The 20,095-nt window shown below is 46.9% G+C and overlaps 1 pseudogene across 1 annotated transcript; it reads left to right on the top strand.

The window, feature by feature from the left end:
- The first annotated feature begins 6,131 nt into the window (after positions 1–6,131).
- LOC134485051 (sperm motility kinase Y-like) lies at positions 6,132–8,596 on the top strand (annotated as a pseudogene). Its single transcript, XR_015646180.1, has 2 exons — positions 6,132–7,698; positions 8,395–8,596. The product of XR_015646180.1 is annotated as a sperm motility kinase Y-like, transcript variant X2 (transcript).
- The last annotated feature ends 11,499 nt before the right edge of the window (positions 8,597–20,095 follow it).

Raw genomic sequence — 20,095 nt, 5'->3', positions numbered from 1 at the left:
GAACATTCCAGCTTGGGTGCACGTCACAGTGCACCTGCCCCAGGGTCCCTGTCAGTTGCACATGCCACAGGGCCACTACTACAAGATCCCTTCCCCAGGACTCCTGCCCCATTGCATCTCCCCCAGGATCCCTGCTCTGTTGTAACTGAACCAGGGTCCCTGCCCTGTTGTTCCTGGCTCAGGGTTCCTACTCAGTTTTACCTGCCCCAACGACCCTGTCCCACTGCACCAGCCTCAGGGATCCTGTCCCATTGTGCCCACCATGCTGCACTTTCCTGAGAGTACCTACTAACTGTCCCGAGGTGGCATTTTTCAAAATCTAATTCAAAGATCTTGCCAGTCAGAACCCATTGTCTTTGGTAACACCAAGTAGATATTTGCAGGGCTTCCTCACCTACATTTAATCAATCCCTTCTCTCAGTTGTCCATGTGGAAGCAAAGAAACTAGCAGCAGAACATGGATTATTCATCCAGGATATCAGCACCCCTAGAATTCTCATGAGATGGGCTGCTGTGACTGTGATACAGGGGTAGCAGGGAGGCTTTGACACTGAACAAGCCCAGAGTGCTGACCCTGCTCACATGTGTGCCAGCACCTTAGCCTACCTCTAGATGTCCTAAACTCTGAGAGGAGGAAGGAGATCTTCCTACATAGAAGCTGTTCTCTGAATCTCTGCTGGCCAAGGTCAAGCCAGAGTGTTTGAACATGCCAGTTCCAGCCCCTGAGGATTCTCTGCCTGCCTGGTGTTTTGTTGTGCTTTACGTATGGCACGGTGAAGATGTGGTCCATACTAGGAATATCTTTGTAGACAACTGCCCTGGGTTCCCATGCTAAAATTCAATTAAGGACTGACAGGGACCTAAATACCAACAAGACAGTGCCAAGACCATGAGTTCCAAAATCAAGAGCAAATGGGGCCTTGATGCTATCCTGTGCTGGTCTGACAGGAGTCAGCACACACAATTCTCCTTCACATCCAATGCCCCTTGGAAAAATCCTCTGTCAAGGGCAGGTGATGCCTCATGAGAATGAACTGTCAGCGTAGGACAAGACACTTGGGACTACTGTCCTGAACTCACCAGTCTCAGAAGAATGGGCTTTGAAAAGTTTTCAGAACACAGGATAGGGGTGTGTAAGCAAGTGCAGGTAATCCTTGGGAAACACATAGTTCCTGAGGAGGTTCTGAGAGCTGTTGGATCCAATCCTGGAAAAGGCAGCATTGTGTTCAGGGGGGTAAGAAAGCAGGAGCCTGCTGATGTTTTCACAGTATTGCATGGGAACAGTAACAATGCCCATAGGAGCAGGATGTCCTAGCACTCTCAGATCAAGCAGACAGCCTAGAGCCTATTAGGCCCATATCCCAAGAGAATGCCGCTCATGTGTGAAGCTTCTATAGCCAGGAAGCTGAAGCAGGGAACATCGACATTGTCTCAGTTAGGGGTTTACTGCTGAGAACAGACACACCATGACCAATGCAGCTCTTATGAGGACAACATTAATGGACACAGGATTGCAGGTTCAGAGACTCAGTCCAGTATCATCAAGCTGGGAGCATGGCAGCATCCAGGCAGTCATGGTGCCAGAGTAAGTGAGAGGTCTACATATTCATCTGAAGGCTGCTTGGGGAAGATTGGCTTGTATGTGGATAGGAAAAGGGTTTTAAATCCCATGCCCACAGTGACACACCTACTTTAACAAGACCACGCCTCCTAATATTGCCACTCCCTGAGCTAAGCATATACAAACCATCATAGACATCTTGCAGGAGGGTGGTACTGTTCTATCAGAGAGAAGCCTCTGCTCCAGTTAATATATTGAGGTCAACCCTGGATAGGGCCCAGAGCCCTCCACACATCCTGGGACTCAGGGAGGCATCCTATGAAAGAGCTTTTTCCTAGAAGGACACATGGGTGTTAAGGCCTCCCTTCCAGTCAGGCTATAGGGAGTCTCCAATGCTAAACTCTGTCTCTTTGCAGAAGTGAAACAATAAAAATTCACCCTTCACAGTACAGTGAGTAGCAAAAATGGTGAAAGGTGTAAATAGAACCAATTAGTACCTGAGCATGAGGATTGGTTTTATATGAAATGTGGGTGGGTGCAGTGCAGTATCCTCCTCCATGTACCTACATGTTCAGTAACTACCCTGTTCGATGCTGCTTTACACAGAACCATCTGGAATCCATTCACTGAGGGACTCCATCCCTGGACTGGAAGCTACAGGTGGGACTTTTGTATCCAGGTCTCCCAGCCCTGGGACAGGGATGCATGGATAAAGTGGAGAGAAGCAGACTGGAATGGTGCAGAGGTTATCCTGCCAACAACCCCAAGCCCCCAGCTGCATGATAATGTAGAATAGTGAGCAGTTTCCCAGACAGCCTCACTCCCCAAAGACAGACTTCTTCCAGTCCCTCCTTATGCCAAGGGAAAGAAAATCAAAAAAAGCAGGAGCACGGAAAGAAAAATTGCACTACTCCCAGGAGCCAAGGACAAGCCCCCTCCCATCCTCTGATCTGACCCCATAACCATCCACAGCCAAGTCCTGGGCTCATCTCTAGAGGCACATGGACCCAGGCAGATGAGCCCTTGAATCATAATCGGCTCCTCAAAAGCATCCTATGGGTGTCAGTCCTAAGTCCATGAATCGGAGGTGCTCTGCACAGCTGTTCAGAGAAGCCTTCTCTTGATCTCTGTCAAAGATCTCTGTGTTGGATGTCAGAGGAGAGTGTCCACCCAGTATCAGTCCTGGGACTGTGGCCCTCTAATATGTTAGCCCATGTGAACCTCCCCACAGAGCGCCACCTCTCCTTGTGCAACTCCTCCTTGATCGCCTTCTATAGGAAGATATTTAGAGTCCCTTGCATGAGGCAGGGAAAATGGCACACAGCTGAGGGTGGTAGACAAAGCTGGGAACACATCAAATATTGAGTTGGTGTGAGGCTCCCTAAGCCATGCTTGGGCCGGTCTGTGCCAACGATCCCATAAGTCCCTTTGATTCTCCCCATGTACACAGCAAGAACCAATTGCCAGGCCTACCCTCTGCCCAGAGCAAAGGGAGATTGGGACTTGGATTCCAACCTTGGCCATTATTGTAATACCTGACCTTGTAGCCCTTGCTCCCTTTGGGGCTCAACAGTCCCCCCAAATGTAGACAGCAATGTCTAGATGGTGTTCACAGCTTTTCTTGCCTGAAACTGTGCTGTGTTTGATACTACAAACCAGGAAGTAGGGACTTGAACTTGAGATCACTGACTCAGGCTAGGGAGGACTCCAGGGCACCTGAGCTCAGCTGCAAAGGCAGAAGCTGAACCACAGTGAGCAGAGGTGGCACATTTTCCTGTTTCTTTCCTTTTCTGCTCTCAGGCCTTTCAATGAACTCCACAGATGAGGATCTTTCCTCCCAGGCTTAGTGTCTGCAGCCATGAGGGTCCTCTCCAGGGGATTCAAAACCCCAGAAGAGTCTTCAGAAGGAAAGCGCTACACACTGCTCTGCCCCCAGCACTCTGAAAAACAGACCCTTTCTGGGCTTGGGCCAGTCAGTGCTCAATAGTTAGCTTCTGGCTGCACTGGCTGCTCACAAATAACACAGCTGCCTGGGTCCTGTGACCTGGCTCTCACAGACTGTGATTGAGAATTTATTTCAACTGTGTCAGCACAGCCACTCTGTTCCTTCTGGTCCCAAGTTGCACAGAGCTCCTTGTCCTCATACACGCCTGTTCCATCACTGGACCTTAATATTTAAAGTGAGCCCTACACTCAGGATGGACTTGGTTTTCTATACATCATGCCAACCTCTGTGTGAGAGGAAGTGTCTGCATGTGTATGCATACCCCCTTATGTGCCTAGGTGTCCATGCTACCACTACCCCATGTCCTGTCAGGGGCCATCCTCTGGTCAGGTCCTCACGCCTGCATGTCAGACCACCTGTCTTCAAGCCCCAACCCCTCCCCACTGCACAGATGCTGAGCTTGTGGGCTTTGCTGATGCATCCAACATTGATGGGGGTTTTGGGGATTCAAACTCAAGTCCTCACCCTTGGGAGGCAAGTGCTTTGCCTATCCCTGCAGCTTTGTCTCAGGTGTTTGATGATAACCTAGAGCCTTTCTGAGGATTTATGAGAACAGTGTCATCTTGATGGGTCAGTTTAGAAACACAGCTTTGTCTTTTTTCATTTTTTAAAATCTGTACCGTCAGTTTGAGGCTAATCATTCAGAATTCAAAGAAAAAGTGACACAGCGAGCATAGACATGAGGACTTTAAAGCAGGGGGCACAGCAAATATTCAAAACAGAGAACTGAGGAGAGGTAAACATCTTACAGGCTTTGATTTCTAAAAGCCTAGTCTCTCCATAGCCCACAGAAGCCAGAGCCTTGAAGCCCTTCCCAACCATGTCATGACAGGTCCTATTGTGACCTCATGAGGAGCGACTGTGAGGAGGTCCAGCCAACAGATGTTAAGCTGTAGCCAGGCCTGGATTTCTTTGAGTGCTTTGAGAGGAGGTGTGGAGTGGAGCCCTCTGCGACTTGGTTTTATCTAGTGAGCTGTGTGTGGTTGTATCGGATTTTACTGTACTGTGTATATGTGTATGTGTCTATGTGTGTAGGATGATGTGTGTTGACAGATTTGCTTGTGTGTGACTGTGTGTACACTTTCGCCCGTGTTTGTCAGTATATGTAGGATTGTGTGAGTTTACAGGTTTGTGTGTATGTGTTTGTATGTGTGTACGTTTTCTTGTGCATGTGTGTGTCCCTGTGTGTATGTTTGTGTGTGTCTGTGATGTGCGTTTTTATTGGTGTGCTTGTGTGTAAGTATGTGTGTACCTGTTCATATGTGATTGGGTTTTGTGTGAATCTGGGTGTTTGTAAGAGTTTGTCTGTGTGAGTATAAGTACACTTTTGTGTATTTCTGTGTGTGCTTCTGTGTGTGCCTATGTGTGTGTGTGTGTGTGTGTGTGTGTGTGTGTGTGTGTGTGTACACACGTTCCCATCCCCTTTTGCCCCTTCTTGTATCTATATTACCTTCACCTCAGTGCAAGCGAGTGTAGAGGCCAGAAGTCAGCCCGGGCTCCTGTTCCTAAGGTAGGTCATCAACCTCATTTTCAAGACAGGCTCTCTCACTGGCCTGGAGCTGCCCAAGTACCTGTGTTGGCTGACCAGTGGCTCCCAGGATTTTGATATGCCAACCCCATAATATCAGATTAAAGGCCTACGTAGACGGCTGCCTGCTCATTTATGGTTTGATTTTTTTTTCTGTGTTTAAGAGATAGAATTAGGCCATATATTCTCAAGACCACTGGCTATTTCCTTATTGTGGTTTTGATTTTTCTTTCTTTCTATCTTTCTTCATTATGGATTGCTGGTTTCATTTTTTGGTGGTGGTTTTTATGTTCTCACATGCTATATTACTGCTTTGATTATATACATTTGTGCAGTCGGATGATACACTCTATCTCCATTTTCAATGTCCTGCGGTTTCATCCTTTTACATTATTCCTGTTTCTCTATTTATTGAGTACAAGCAATCATTGGCTTAGTCTTGATACAAATTTGCCCTTTGTGACATTTTGACTCTTCAGCCTTTGTTTAAGGTTTACTGTTCACTGATATTTAACTGCCTTATTCCTTGTGGTTGTTTAATTTTAATATTCAGTATTTTGCTCTGGAGAGTTGTGGAGTTTTGTGGATCACTAGGTCCTGAATTTCAATGGAGTTTCCCTTAAGTGTTGGCTTTTTACATTTCTTTGTTTTGTCTTATACTAATTGTTTCTCCTCCCGTTTCTTTCATCTGACCTTTTTCTTCAAACTACACCCATTCACAGTATTGATCAGCTTTGGCTGCCCAATCCTATTGTAGTGTGACGATTTTTATTTTCATCATTGCATTTAGTATGTGTGTGCTCTTGGCTTTCTCTTTTGGGGTTGGTTATTTGGGTGGCTTTTACTTATGATTCTTCATATTTTCCCCCCTTTCATAATTTTATTCTATTTTTCTAGTCTAGTCTTTTCTTTGTTTTTATTTTTTTTCTTTTTGTTTCGTTTGTTTCTTTTAGGTTCCACATGTGTAATTTTAGTTCCTGAATTGCTCCATCTTTTTCATTATTTGATTCCATTTTTTTTGTTACTTTTAGGTAGCATTAGTACTGATAAAATGCCTACAGAGATTGAGAAGGAGTTACCCCCTCCTAGGCCCGATCCCAGTATCTCTCAGGAGGGAACCTTTCATTCCCAATATAAAGTACTGAAGACTATTGGAAAAGGAAGCCATGCCAAGGTCCTCCTGGCCCACCACCAGCTCACAGGAACCCCAGTGGCGGTCAAAGTTCTCCGAAAGAACAAGCAGTGGTTCCAGCCAGCCATGACAGAAGCAAACATAATGAGAAAGATCAACCACCCCAACATTGTTTCTCTCTTACAAGTCATTGAAAACAAAACTAGAATATACCTCATAATGGAGCTGGTGGAAGGCCAACAACTCTACCAGTACATCAGAGAGTCAGGGCACATAGAGGAGGATGAGGCCCAGCAAATATTTGAACAGATATTGTCAGCAGTGAGCTACTGCCATGGAAAGGGGATTGTTCACCGAGACCTGAAAGTGGACAATATAATGATCAATAAAAACAAAAAGGTCAAAGTCATCGACTTTCAGCTTAGCACCGAAACACAACCTGGACATATGCTAAACCAGCACTGCGGTGCGTACTCTTTTGGTTCCCCGGAACTCTTCCTTGGACTTCTGTATGACGGGATGAAGAATGACATGTGGACAATAGGAGTGGTCTTGTATTATATGGTAGTGGGAAAGCTTCCATTTGATTCAGTGATCATCCAAGAATTACAAATACAAGTTGTTGCAGGGGTGTATCCTACCCCCTGTGGGGTTTCAGAAGAACTGGAGAACCTCCTTACTCAATTACTAACAGTAAATCCAATGTATAGACCAACAGCCAGTGAGGTGGTGAAACATGCCTGGTTCAAAGAACACGGGAAGGGGTTCGCAGGTCGTTGTGAAGAACTGCTTCCCCTCAGGCCAGACCCTGAAATTTTGGGTGCGATGAAATGCATGGGATTTCAAACCTCTGTAATAAAATACTCCCTAATAAAAAGAAAATATAATGAGGAAATTGCAACTTATTACTTCCTACAACAGCAGGCCCTCCCGGGGTATGGCTGTACAGCCCAGGCACAGCAAGTGTGTCCCATTGCAGCCCCATTTCCTAGCCTTGATCCTGCAGTTGCTTTTAGATTACAAAGAAAGAGGAGTGGAAGCCTGCCAGTCCTTGGCACCTTGCAGGTGTCATTCTCCCACAGTCAAGTATATCAGTATGGCCAGAAGGCTCATCCAAAAGGAGGAAGAAGGTCAACAGTGCCTGGTCCTCTCAGGGCACTACCACTTTCACAAATGTGCCATGAGTGTCCCATGCATTCAAACAACAAGCATCTTCAGTGAGAAGAGTAGCAACAAGGAAATAAAAGAAGATAATCTACTCTCCCACAGAGCCCCATTAGAGGATAAGCCCATCTCCAGCAGGGTCTGGCACAGAGGTTTTAAGGTGTGGACCATGAATATAGCAAATGCCCTGATTAATCTTTGTTGCTGCTTGCCAAGGAGAAAGAAACCTCGCCTGGTGCAGAACAGCATCTCACCCGAGAAATGAGCCACAGGGAGAGTCCAGAGAACAAGCAGCAGGCATAGCCCAGGTATCTTTGTGCTTTGTCCTTTCCAGTTTGCTCTATGCTCCTCCTTCCTCTGTCTCTGGTTTCCATTTTCCCCACAATTCTTACCTTGTATCTTCTCTAAGTTCTTTATGAGGTTTCCCCAACACCAAGCCTCCTGCCTCTTCTTGATTTCTCCTCTTCCCAGCAGGGACCCAATATGAATGATGAGTTCCCCACTCTAAAGAGTTGTCTTGTTGACCCATCCCTTCAGATGGACTCCAGCTCCCCCTTAGGCCAATAGCTCCCACAGGGTGAGGACTAGAGGTTCATGGGATCTTGGACTCTTCCATGGGCTACTGGTCCTAGCACATGTGGTCATCAATTCCAAGTGCTGCAGAACAGAGTCTTATCTTTTCAAATGTGACGTCCCATTCCATTAAGCCTTAAAATTAATAACAAGGTTTGTCATTGAATAAGTATCAACAACCTAGTTTGTGGGTTATTGTTGATGGTCAGAATCCTGGATGCATGCATAGTTTTTTGCATACTGATTTTTTTTTTGTTCCTAAGGCCTACTGATTGGTAACATTTCTAAATGATTTCTTTCAAAAATCTTAACTGAGAAGTAGAAGAGAAGAAGTAATAAAATAATAAAGCAATCAAAGCTGCAAATGGTAATCTAAGTATTCTACCTCATATTTTTTTTTGCTTAGAATAAATTCTTTTTTTCTTTCACAGTGCCATCTTGAAATTCTGTCATATCCTGTGTGTAAACAGGTGGTGATTTCAGACACATGGCCAATGAAAAGACACCAGAAGAAGCTACAGCACCAACAGGAGTAACAGCAATAGCACCAGCAGCATTAGCAGTAGCAGAAGGAGGAAGAGGAGGAAGAGGAGGAGGAGGAGGAGTAGGCAGAGCAGGAGGAGGAGGCAGAGCAGGAGGAGGAGAAGAAAAATCTGGAGGAGAAGGAATAGGAGAAGTGGAATAGGAGGAGAAGAAGGAGGAGGAGAAGGAGGAGGAGGGGTAGGAGGAGGAGGAAGAGGAGGAGGACTTTGCTTCCCTGTCCTGGGATAATTGCTGAATGACTTCTTTTGGAGACAGATACTATGCTGAGCAATGTTTATGAAACAAATTATCAGAATATTAACCATTCATAGAAGACATGTCAATATTCCTGAAGAGGATCACCCCTGGAAGACAGAATTAGATGGCAGTGCAAGCTGTGCGGAAAGTCCTTAATGAGGACGACTTTCTCAAAGCTGATGATGTAATAGTTCTGAAGGAGCATTTTGTGGGAGTCAGGGTCCCATCTACCTCTGTCTGGGCACACAGAGGTCCTGGCCTTGCATCCTGCCTGAGAGGTGACCTGGATTATTGGCTTCCCTGGTCCACACAGGGTCCTGGATTGCTTGGTTGCCCCTCATTCCTGGTCTACCCTGTGCCCCATGGTGTTTGCAGCTTCTATGGGCTGAATTTAATCAGTGATTCACTGGAGCTGGATCTGAACCCAAACCACAGGGAAGCCCTGGGCACTGAGGACAATAAGAGCAACAGACAACATCTCCTCCACCGCTTATCTCTCTGCTCCACAAGGCAAGGCAGCTCTCACACAGGAGGTATCCAACCTAACTCCCAGCAGGGTGAGTGTGAGATGTTTGTGGATGAGCCCACATTACAGTACGATTCTGTGGGAAGACATCTGGTAGCTTCTGGTGCAGCTGCAGCAGTCAGGACACATGGAACTACAGTGGAGGTGAGCTATAGGACCAGGTAGCAAAGAGTCTGATCTGGCCAATGCTGATCTGAATCCCTGGGTGCTCAGGGCTACAATGAATGCCAGTCATGGGCATGCAATGTGTCATTAACACTGTGTGTGACCACATTCTGAAAGTCTTGTCCAGAAAAAAACAAGTGGTCTTGAGCACTGAGTTTCAGTCCCGACTCATGGGGTACAGGATAGCAGATTGATCTGAGTATGAAATCGCATGAATATGCCCTCTGGCTGCTCCCTGGGCTCAGGATAGATGGGCCCTGAGAAGGCAACATTCATGGGTCTGCAGTAGTAGGGGAGAGCTTGGCATTCATGAGGCACTCCTAACCCTTACTTGAGCCACTCTGGGGAGGAGATGGCATCATTTGTGAGATGGGCTTATGTGGGACACTATGCTTCGATGTATGGCACAGACAGCTCCTGTCCTTGCTGACAGTTCAGACCCACAGCTGGCCTCATCTCAGACAGTCCCATGAGGAGTGGTGTTTGGTTCCTGCTTCACAGTTAGGGCAGGAAAATACCTAGGATACGATGGGCCACTGCAGTGAGTACGGGCCATGTGCCTGTCTTGTCCTTGCTTACTTGTTTTTTCCTCTTCCTCCTCCTCCTCCCCCTCCTTCTTCTCCTCCTCTTCTTCTTCCTCCTTCTCCTTCTCCTCCTCCTCCTCCTCCTCCTCCTCCTCCTTCTCCTCCTCTTCCTCCACCTAATTTCGGGAACCACCCAGAGACCTTCACAGGAGTGTAGTTCATGCTAATCAGAATGCAGGGCTGGAGGTCAAATTCTGGGTAAGGTCTCCATCCAGCCCTGGTTGCTCCCCCACACACCCTGCCTACCTGAGATTTCCAAATTGTGTTCTCAGGGTCGTGGAGAATCCTCTACAGTTAGCCCTGCCGGTACAGCCAGTTTCTTGGGAACACTGGGTTTAGCAGGAGTCCTCTCCATCAGGCTCAGAACCTTAGAGTGAGTGAGAGGGCTTGCTGAGTGGCACACTAGGACCAGAAAGGTGTAGAGCCCTCCAGTGGTAGTCATGAAGTACTGCAGGAGTTTATTTCCTGATTTCTTCACCTCTACCTTGTTCTAAAGCCTTTTCAGGGACACCTAGGGACCTAAGAAACTTGACTTTGGACCCCCATAGCGCAACAGAGAGACTAAAGCAGCAGCCCTGTGAAACTTCTGCAGAGGACAGTGTGGGCTCTGTGTTGTAGAGTGTTGTGGAGTGGCATGAAGGCTGACTGACCAGCCAGTCACAGAGAGCTAGGGACAGTTAGATTCTTGGAGGAGGGAGCATGAGCGGCAGACACAGCAAAGTTGAGGCCTTCAGAGGAGCCAGCTCATTTAATAGAGAAGCATATGCCCTCCCAAAAGCCTGACAGCTTAAGACACTGCACTGAAGACCTGACCCAGTAACATGCCTCATTTACACATCACCTACCTGTGCCTTGTGTAGGGTCCTCAGGTTAGATCCTAAAGTCCATCATGGCTGAAAGGCAGAAGTTTGCACATCACTGCAATGTGGAGGCTACTCTCAGCTGATGGGACCCACGCAGTCTGTGGACAAGTTTGCTTAAGTGAAAGTTGGCCGTCCTTGAACTCTCGGGTCTTCCAGGGTAGTGTGTGTTGACCATATGCAGTCATTCCTAAAGATATAAGTGCCAAAATTCAACAATAGGGAGAGAATCCTATACTGGATGGAATCACTCGGCTCAGTGTGGACACAAAGATATCCTATGCCATGGCATGGAAGCTCCCAAGAACTTCTAGGATGAATTGAGGCACACAAGAGCCCACAGTGCAGCCTGGGAGAACATTAAAGTATCTGGAATTATCAGGGACCCTAAGGTATGTTGGGCAGGATATGGAGCTGATGCATGCTGGGATGCTTGGAGGAGACAGCCTGAGGTAAAATAGAGGGCAGTGTGTCATGAAAGCTAAGACAGAGCAACCAACAGGATGGCTTATCTGGCCCATGACAGATCGACTCTGCCAGAATTAGATGGTCTATGTAGACGTTCAGTCCTGGGATTGTAGGAGCATAGAAAGTTCCAAAAGTCAGGGTGCGGACTACCTCCATGTTTTCTATCTCCCTGTAGGTTGAAGAGGCAGAGAACAACCGCAGAGGTGCCCAGTATGTCCTCAGCCTGGACAACAAGTGTCTACTCAATCATACAGACAGCTCATGACTCTCTCACCCAGCGAAACCTGAGACTGCACACTGGTGGACCAGCTGGTTCCTCAAGAGGTTAGCTCTCTCAATGGCATGAAGTTCAGGTGCTACCTCTTCCTATACTGGCCTGGTGAAGACAGAACCCTGGAGGACATTGTGGTCTGGGCAAGAGATATCCAGCAGCCCTTTCTGTGCCAGCCAGCCTTGAAGGTTGCTTGAGATCATTCCAGCATGACCAGTCTCCAGCTTTTTCCAAGCAAGTCAGTTGTTGGCCCTTACCACTTCTGCCCACCACATCAGTCGCCTTTCCCTGCCCACTTGTAGGAGATGGGACTAGCTCTGACTTAATCATAGGGCTTTGGATGGGCTCTATTTTTCCTGTTTCTGGTTGTAAGCTACTAGGATTCTCAGGAGCGTAAGTGTATGAGAGAAACAAGTGTCTTGTTAGCCCTGAAGCAGCCTGGACTCTGGTCTTATCTGCTAGAGAAGGTGTCATGAAGGGACATGGGCAGTAGAGGGAGGTCTATGACTGCAAAGCCTGCCTAGGCTCCAATAATCCAAACTGGGTACTGCAGAATTTCCGAGATCACAGCTCTGCAGTTACCCTTCTCATGTCCTGGTTTTAACTACTGCACCCAACACAAAGCCTCCCTTGCAGTATGTCTCAGATCCATTTGAGACTCTGCAAACCAGACATCTTTGTACGGAATGGAAAAGAACCCTTACTGCACATCTCAGGTTGTGGAGGCTGGTCCATCCTGTCTGACAGTGTTTCTGAGTCACTGGTATAGGGCTGTTTGGGGTCTCCTCTCCTCACCTTAGCCAAGGAGGTCCAGGGTCATCAAGCAGGTACAGTCCATGGGCTCTGATATGGTTCATGGTATGTTATCTACTCATGGAGCCCTCAAGATTTCTTTACTGCCCAGGCTCCAAAGAAGTATTTGATGCCCCTCTACTTGGATGAGAGGAGACTTGAATGTCACTGCTGCTCACAGGTTCTTGGTAGTTGAGCCCAATAGTGGATGCATTTTTGTGAGTCATATCTGCACCTCCTCCTAACATCTGTTAGAGTAGATGAAGTCTTTCTGGCTGGGTGGGGCAGTACCTCCTCATCTAGGCCTTCTTGTGTGCATCTTGACCTCGGCCAGAACATGTGGAGTTGGGACAACCATTCTGGATGTCAGCTGATGCAATGCCTCACACAGAGGTGCTGGCAGAACTGAGGGTTCTATTCCCTGGACATTGTGACACGAAACAGACTGGGAACAGTGGGAAGAGGAGGGTCCACAAGGCTAGCTCAGACTCCAATCTCTAAAGATCAGATTTCATCTTTCGTAGAAAATCTGGTGAACTAGCCCTGCACAAGACGCATATTACCTTCCATTAGAAAACCATTGGGAACAAAAACCCTAGTGTAATGTGGGGTCTGTGCCAACTGTGGGTGCCTGGCGTCGGTCAGGTCTGGTGTCAGGATAGGCCCATTCACAGACATACACAGGCACACACACACACACACACACACACACACACACACACACACACACAAACACATCATTTCATGCAAGCCTACACCGCCCCCCCCCAATCACCTGCTATCTTGGGATGTGTCCAGGTTGCCTCAACTTAGCTTCTTCCCACCACATATGTCCCTAAATTGTGTGAACCAAGGGTGGTCACTCCCCTTACTGGGTTCCCTATTCCTCAAGTTCAGGTGAGGTCACTCTGCTCCTCCTGATCCTTTCCTGGTCTAGAGCTTGTCACCTGACCCTGTGGTTCACAAGTGCTCCCAAGGAAGAAATAATCCATGTCTCCATGTTTACGTGGTTGCCCATACTGCTGATTCCTGGCAGGAGTCATGTGTGGATGGGTACTTGACAGGGTCTTGGTCCTTAGTTTGTCAGTGTCTCCATGAACACAGCATTCCTGTGAGACCAAAGCACTCCAGACACAGCTTGGGATATGCTGAGTGGCATGGCAGAGTATGCCCCTGAAGAGCAGGCAGGCCCAGCATGGCCACAGAACAGCCTTGGATGTGCCTGTCTGCCTTTCCCACCAGAGCATGACCTGCTGTAACAGGTGCTTGTCATTATCTTGGGGAACACAGCAGTGAGAACCCTGCTGGGGCTTCTGGTCTCCAGGGAGCAGGCAGGGGCCTTGTGCTCACTTGTCCCTCACTAGTCCCCTTGGCCCAGGGATTGTGGTTTTCAGGACTCCCAGAAGCATCAGAGGCCAGCACAAGTCATCCTTAGTGTGTGCAGCAGCTACAGGTGCATGCAGGTCAGGACCTGTGCCCTGTGTCTTCAGAGACAAGAAGGAGCCAAGAGCATTGGCTGACCCTGAGAAGCCACTTGGGTCTCATAAAGATTCTATTTATGTCCTTCCTCTGGGCCTGTGGAGACATTGTAGGGAACTATACCAATTTCCTTGGATGCCAGGCTGTGCAGAACTGCAGACTGTGGTCACAATCCATAGGGAATGGACAGGACAATTACAGGCCACGCTCTGCCATGCCTCTGCCTAAAAGTGTGCAATGGGGTCAGGGTATGGGCATAAGGAGGAGCCCACGCAGATTCGAGTCTCCTTCCAATATTCATCTGTGGGCTGGGTAAAGAAAGCCAGCACAAAATCACAGTAACTTTATATGATTGTCTTTTAAAAGAAACATCAAAGATAACAGGTGTAAATCATGAAAATGGCATCTGTGTGTGCGTAGACAGCTGTTTGCATGGAGAGTGTGTACCCACACTCCAAGCACAGACTACAGGCATGGGGAGTGTCTGTCTACACTTGGAGCAGAGCATACATGCTATCAAACACACAATAAAGGCCATCATGCCCAGGCCCTGGGTCTATAAGCCACTGAAAGCCTCTCACTCCTCAGTGGGGTCTGATGTCCAATACCTTAGAGACATCTGCAGACTGTGCTGTCAGAACATGAAGTGCCATGAGAGTCTCCCCCGGGAACTCTGTAGTCTTGCTGGAAATGCAAGAGGAAAGCCCAGCCTCTAGGCCAACGTGTAGCATAGTTCATACAAGTATCACTGACACACAAACATGTTGAAGACAACATGGCAGGGCCTGGCAGAGATGTAACTTGGCCAAAGGTGGAGTGGCTGGGACAAATGAACAATCATGGCTGTGGTAGCTCCCTAAAGCCTGGATTTCTGCCCCCTCTATTATGGGGTCTCTGAAGAAGACAAACGGGTGGACTCCTAGAGCATCCTGTTGATTAGCTTGCTGTTCAGATGTGGGATGTGGTCACAGTGCTCTGACAAGGCCACAAGAACATCCATGGGAGTGGAAACTAGCCTAGGTGTGTCCTACTGTGCCCAGGGATCTGCACTCTGGCTTATGGTGTGGAGGCCCAGGGTGCAATGGGGTCAAGGTGTGGCATAAGGAGGAGCCCACGCAGCATAGCATGTGAGTCCTTGAACTCACTGCATTTAAGTCCTGGGGTGAGTCTCATGTGGTCAAACTCTGCATGACTCAGGTGGCTGACATCTTACCTGCTGTGATTGACATCACCGGCTTTTACAATGTGGGTGTAGCCTTAAGAGCCATGTTATATACTTGTCAACTGGAAAACAGAACTTGTGTTTCACTTAGGATGGATGTGTGTCCTTCCAAAGTGTGAGTGTACCATACTTTTGTTTTCTTCCCTCCCTCTCCACTTCCAAAGTGTGGAAGGCCTCCTTGATGTGGGCTCTAGACCGCCAACGCTCACTGCAATGATCACTTGGGTTTGCCATGAATGAACTTCTGTACTGGGAACTGACCTGGCACAGGGCTAGGCTTCCCTTCCTTGCTGACCGAGCAGAAACCTGTGACAATCAATTGACACCTGAAAGAGTTCCTGTGCACCAAGTTGGGGTGCAGTTCTCTGAGTTGCATGCCTCTGTGGATGAGTCCCACAAACGCCAAGGCACTGGTGACAGGCCTGGAAAAGGACAGCATAAGTCACAGGAGACCCCAGGTTGATCTGGCAAGGGATAAGCACTCTTTGCTATGATTAACCTTATCTTGCTCATGGACAGACAATTCTCATGTGAACCAAGTGTGCTAAGTTTAAGAAAATGGGCTGGGGCTGGAGAGCAGGCTCAGTGGTTCAGAGCCTGGCTGCACTTTCAAAGGTCCTGAGTTTGATTCCAGTCACCATATTATGGATACTAACTAACTATAATCAGATCTGATGCCCTCTTTGGACACACAGATGTACATGCAGATAGACCACTCAAATAATTGAATCTTAAAAGAAAGGAACAAAGGAATGAAAGAAGGAAGAAAAGAAAGTTAAAGAATGAAAGAAAGAAAAGAATGAAAGAAAGGAAAGTATGAAAGAACGAACGAAAGAAAGAACGAAAAATCAAGAAAGGCAGAGAGAGAGAGAGAGAGAAAGAGAGAGAGAGAGAAAGGAAGGAAGGAAGAATGAAAGAAAGAGAGAGATAAAAAGGAGAAGAAAAGAAAGGAGGAAGCAAGCAAGCTGGTCAACTGTAGAGAAATGGGCCTGTAATACCAGACAATCAAGACACTCAGTAGGAAGGGGGATCAGAAGTTCAAGGCTAGCCTGGTCTACAGCATGAGTTCAAGGTCACCATGGACAACTTAGTCACACCCTTTTTCTAAAGGTGAGGAGGGCTCAGGCTACTAACTCAGTGGTAGAGCACTCGTGGGGAAAGCAGACTGCTGTCCATTGATACCTCTCCTTCCTTGCTCGGAAATACACAATGGTATTAGAAGAGTCAAAGGTTCTTGGCCTAGTATCCACTATTCTATTTGCTACATCGTTAAGGGTGCAGTTTTTGGTATTTTGGTCAGGGATCAAATCTATGAAATAAATCTTAAGCAATACTCTTATTGCTGTCAGAGTGGAAGGTGGATGATAAATGCTTGCCCACCTGCATCAGTACAAAGCTGGTTCCTTGGACTCCCTGCAAACACATCACTGCTAACTGTATGCCCTGTGTAGGCTTTTCCAGCACTGTACATAGCTTGAAAACCTTACCTGCTATGGACCCTTGAGTGGGCATCCTGCCTCTCTCAGTCTCAGAATGGAGCACCTGGTCACCTCTAGGCTCACAGGTCAGGGACCTCTTCCATCCCATGGTGAACAAGACTGGCACGGCTGCACACACCTTGAAAAAAGAATATATTGGCAACCCTTAACGAAAAAGATGGTTCTTACTTTCCATTATGGCATTCTATAAAATACGGGTATTTCCTGGTACAATTACACATGTCATTGATTGTGTGTGTGCGTATATTTTTGGAGGTTGGAGGGGGATAATTCATTTCTCTAAGCCCCTTCCTCAATGCGAGGCGAAAAACATTGACTCTCATACAGACTTTTAATAATTACACAGTATTTTATATATTTTTAAGATTTGTTAATTTCTCCAACTTTTTTTAGCGCTCTCTCTCTCTCTCTGTGTGTGTGTGTGTGTGTGTGTGTGTGTGTGTGTGTGTGTGTGTGTATGTGTGTGTAATTAGATATAATACTCAGGGTCAGCACATCCTAGACTTGAGCTACCCTATAACTTTTTATGTTTTAAACAGCTTTATTATGATATCGTTGACATATAAAGCTGATATGTGCTAGAGGTGAGCATATTGATGTTCTTAAAGACATGTTCTTTCTCAGATACAGAACGCGAGCTGGCTAAAATCCTTGCTGCTCTTGCAGATTAACCTTGTCATGCACTGAAGCAATGGGGCACATACTAAGCACACTCCCTGAGATGCCTCCTAGGTCGGTAGCACTGGCTCCATCCCAGGCACAGCTGGAGTGGGCAGCTGTAAGGTTGTGGACCTGCATTTAGGACACTGGGCCCCAGGAGCACCTTACCTGCAGGTCATCCTTTCTACCTCTGAATGTCACTCCTGGGTTCTCACTGCCTGGCACTTAACCATAGACAGCACTGTAGAACTGTCTAAGGCCAGAAGGGCAAAAACATTGTTGTTATAAATTTCTACTATGTAAATGTCAAATGTTGAGCTTCTTGAACAGTATTCTGAAATGAACCTGGGAGAAACACAAGAAATATGGTCTGAAGTCTCTTCTGGAACTGCCACTCCAGCATATTCTTCCACAGGCAGTCACTCTCCTCTGCACTACCGTCCCCCTTGTTTTGCAGCTCATGGATCTCCTTGCTTAGCATATCCACAAGGTGCATTTGCTGTTGCTTCTCCAGCTTCTCCCTGGCATCTTGTTTCCATGGGTCTGGAGACAGACTCCCCAGAGGACAACTCCTCTTTACTGATAGTTATGAACTGCAGATCCCTGTGCTCAATAGTGGGGGGCTGCTGCGGGGACTACAACACCAGAATGACTGTTTCTTGGGGCCTCTGCAGTGTGGAAGGTTTTCCTGGTTTGGTCGGTGTGGTCAAAGAAGAGAAGGAAGCAGGTTCAGGGAATGAGAGTGCATCTGTCACCCATTCCTCTCCTGCTCCCTGTACTTCCTCTCTGCTTCCTTGTCCAGGCAGTCCTTCTATATCTCAGACCACCGCTGCTGCTCCTCACTCTCTTTTGCTAGCCAGCAGCCACCTGAACAGACTGGGATCCTGCCTTGTTTGCAGAAGGTGGTGGGAGGGGCAAATCCACTAAAATGCCGCCAAAATCTGGTGTAGTGGACCTGTGGTAGAGGAGGTGGTGGAGGGAGGTCTGTTCATATGGGCTGGGAGACAGTAACAGTGGTGGCCAGCACCTCTGCTGGGGTTTCCCAATGGCCAGGACCACTCTTAGTCAGAGTGGAAGCAGGGGTAACTGACTTGGAGGAAGGGTTCAGGTGCTCCTGTCTGGATGTCATAGATTCCAATGAGGAGCGCTGGATCCACATATTACTGTCACACTAGAGACCCTTGCCAGCCTCTACTCAATGGAGCTCAAGTAGGTAAAACTCTTCCTGAAGTTCTTCCTTGGAAGTGGTAAGAGGCTGAGAAAAGAAAAGAGGAAGCTCTACTACTTCAGAGACTCACCAGAGATGTTAGCAAAATTTCATGCATGTTTCTTCCTCACAGAGGAGGTAACAAAAACTGGGGAATGGGTGAATAACCAGACCTGACACTGCTTTATGGCTCACCCGCCAAGTAGCCAGCTGTTCCTGTGTCTATGAAGGAATAAAAAGATTTTTCTATACACTGATGCATGCTGTTTGTGGCATTGTCACTCCTGCAATTTAGCTCCTAACCAGGTCTAGGTTGAGGGGTCTGCTCTTGTGAAATGTAAAGAAATAAACAATCAGATGCTTAAACCTGCATGAAAGGTGTACTTTTTCCTCAGGGATCTGTTTTACAATCTTTTAAAAAGCATTCAAGGGGGTTCAAACCCCGAAAGGAGCTTTGCCATTTCAGGAAAGGGCGATGGAGGGAAGATTTGTATGGTGGGTTACTGGGAAGACAGGAAGGTCTAATATTGGATTATAAAGGAAATAAATAAATGGTTTTCTAAAAAGCATGTATTTTAAATGCTGTGCTAAAAATGTAATGTTGACCCTATGCTTTCAATAAAAAACATTTCACATTTTCTTATTTACTCATTTACACTAATTCGCATTTTCCCAGATTCAATAATTTAGTATTAGTTTACTTGAGTAGCGTAATAAAAATAAAACTTCAGTGAACAAAATTCAGGAATGATAGTTAATGTAATTTGTTGAGAACTGTATCAAAGAAGTCAGATATTTCACAAGTAAGAAAGTGTTCCAGCTCATCTCAGACCTCAGTGCAGAGGTCTCCAGTGGAGACAGATGTTAGCTGCTGTTCTAGTGGTATATGCACACTTCTCTCCAGGAATAGGAGGCTGATCTATTAGAAATAGTGTTAAAAACCCAAGTGTCACATTAAATGACAAGTAAAATAAACATAACAATGTTCCTTTAAATGCAGGAGCCATGTCATACCCATCATACACTGAGGGCAGGATGTTTAGCACTGAGCCAGAGACAAAGATGTACCAGAAGTCGGCTTCACGCACCCCTACAAGTCTCCTGACACCACAGACCAGGATAAGGACTTTCTCCAGGACCAGATGAGATCTGTGCTAGAGACATGAGAGTAAATACGTGAAGCCTTTTGGAGGTTGAAGCCTTTTGGAGGTTGGGGTCCCTATTCAGGATATTCCATCCTCACTACTTTGTTAGCCAGCCTTTTAAGTGTAAAAATGATCTCCACTACCTTGGAAACCTGACACTTTTTTGAAGACACATTTACAGTGCATTTTGATCTATAAGGTCAAGGGGTTTTCAAGTAAAATCCTAATTTTGGACTAATTTGAGACCTCTATGAAAACAACAATGATCGAAGTACAATGTGCCTCACTGGCTTCTGGGTTACAAGGTGACTTAGAGAGTGCCTCCTCTTGTCACATTGGGGCTGAAAAGGTGATCTGCTCTGTTTTTCATCAGCCTGTCTTTACCAGGCAGATTCGTTGCATCACTGTGCTCTGTCCAAGGCTTTTGAGGACTCTCTGGGGAGCCGTTTTGAGCTGAATTATTATCGAGCTCAA

This window comes from Rattus norvegicus, chromosome 1, assembly GCF_021556685.1.
Source record: "Rattus norvegicus strain SHRSP/BbbUtx chromosome 1, alternate assembly SHRSP_T2T, whole genome shotgun sequence".
NCBI lineage: Eukaryota > Metazoa > Chordata > Mammalia > Rodentia > Muridae > Rattus > Rattus norvegicus.
This window is presented reverse-complemented; position numbering and strand designations above follow the sequence as displayed.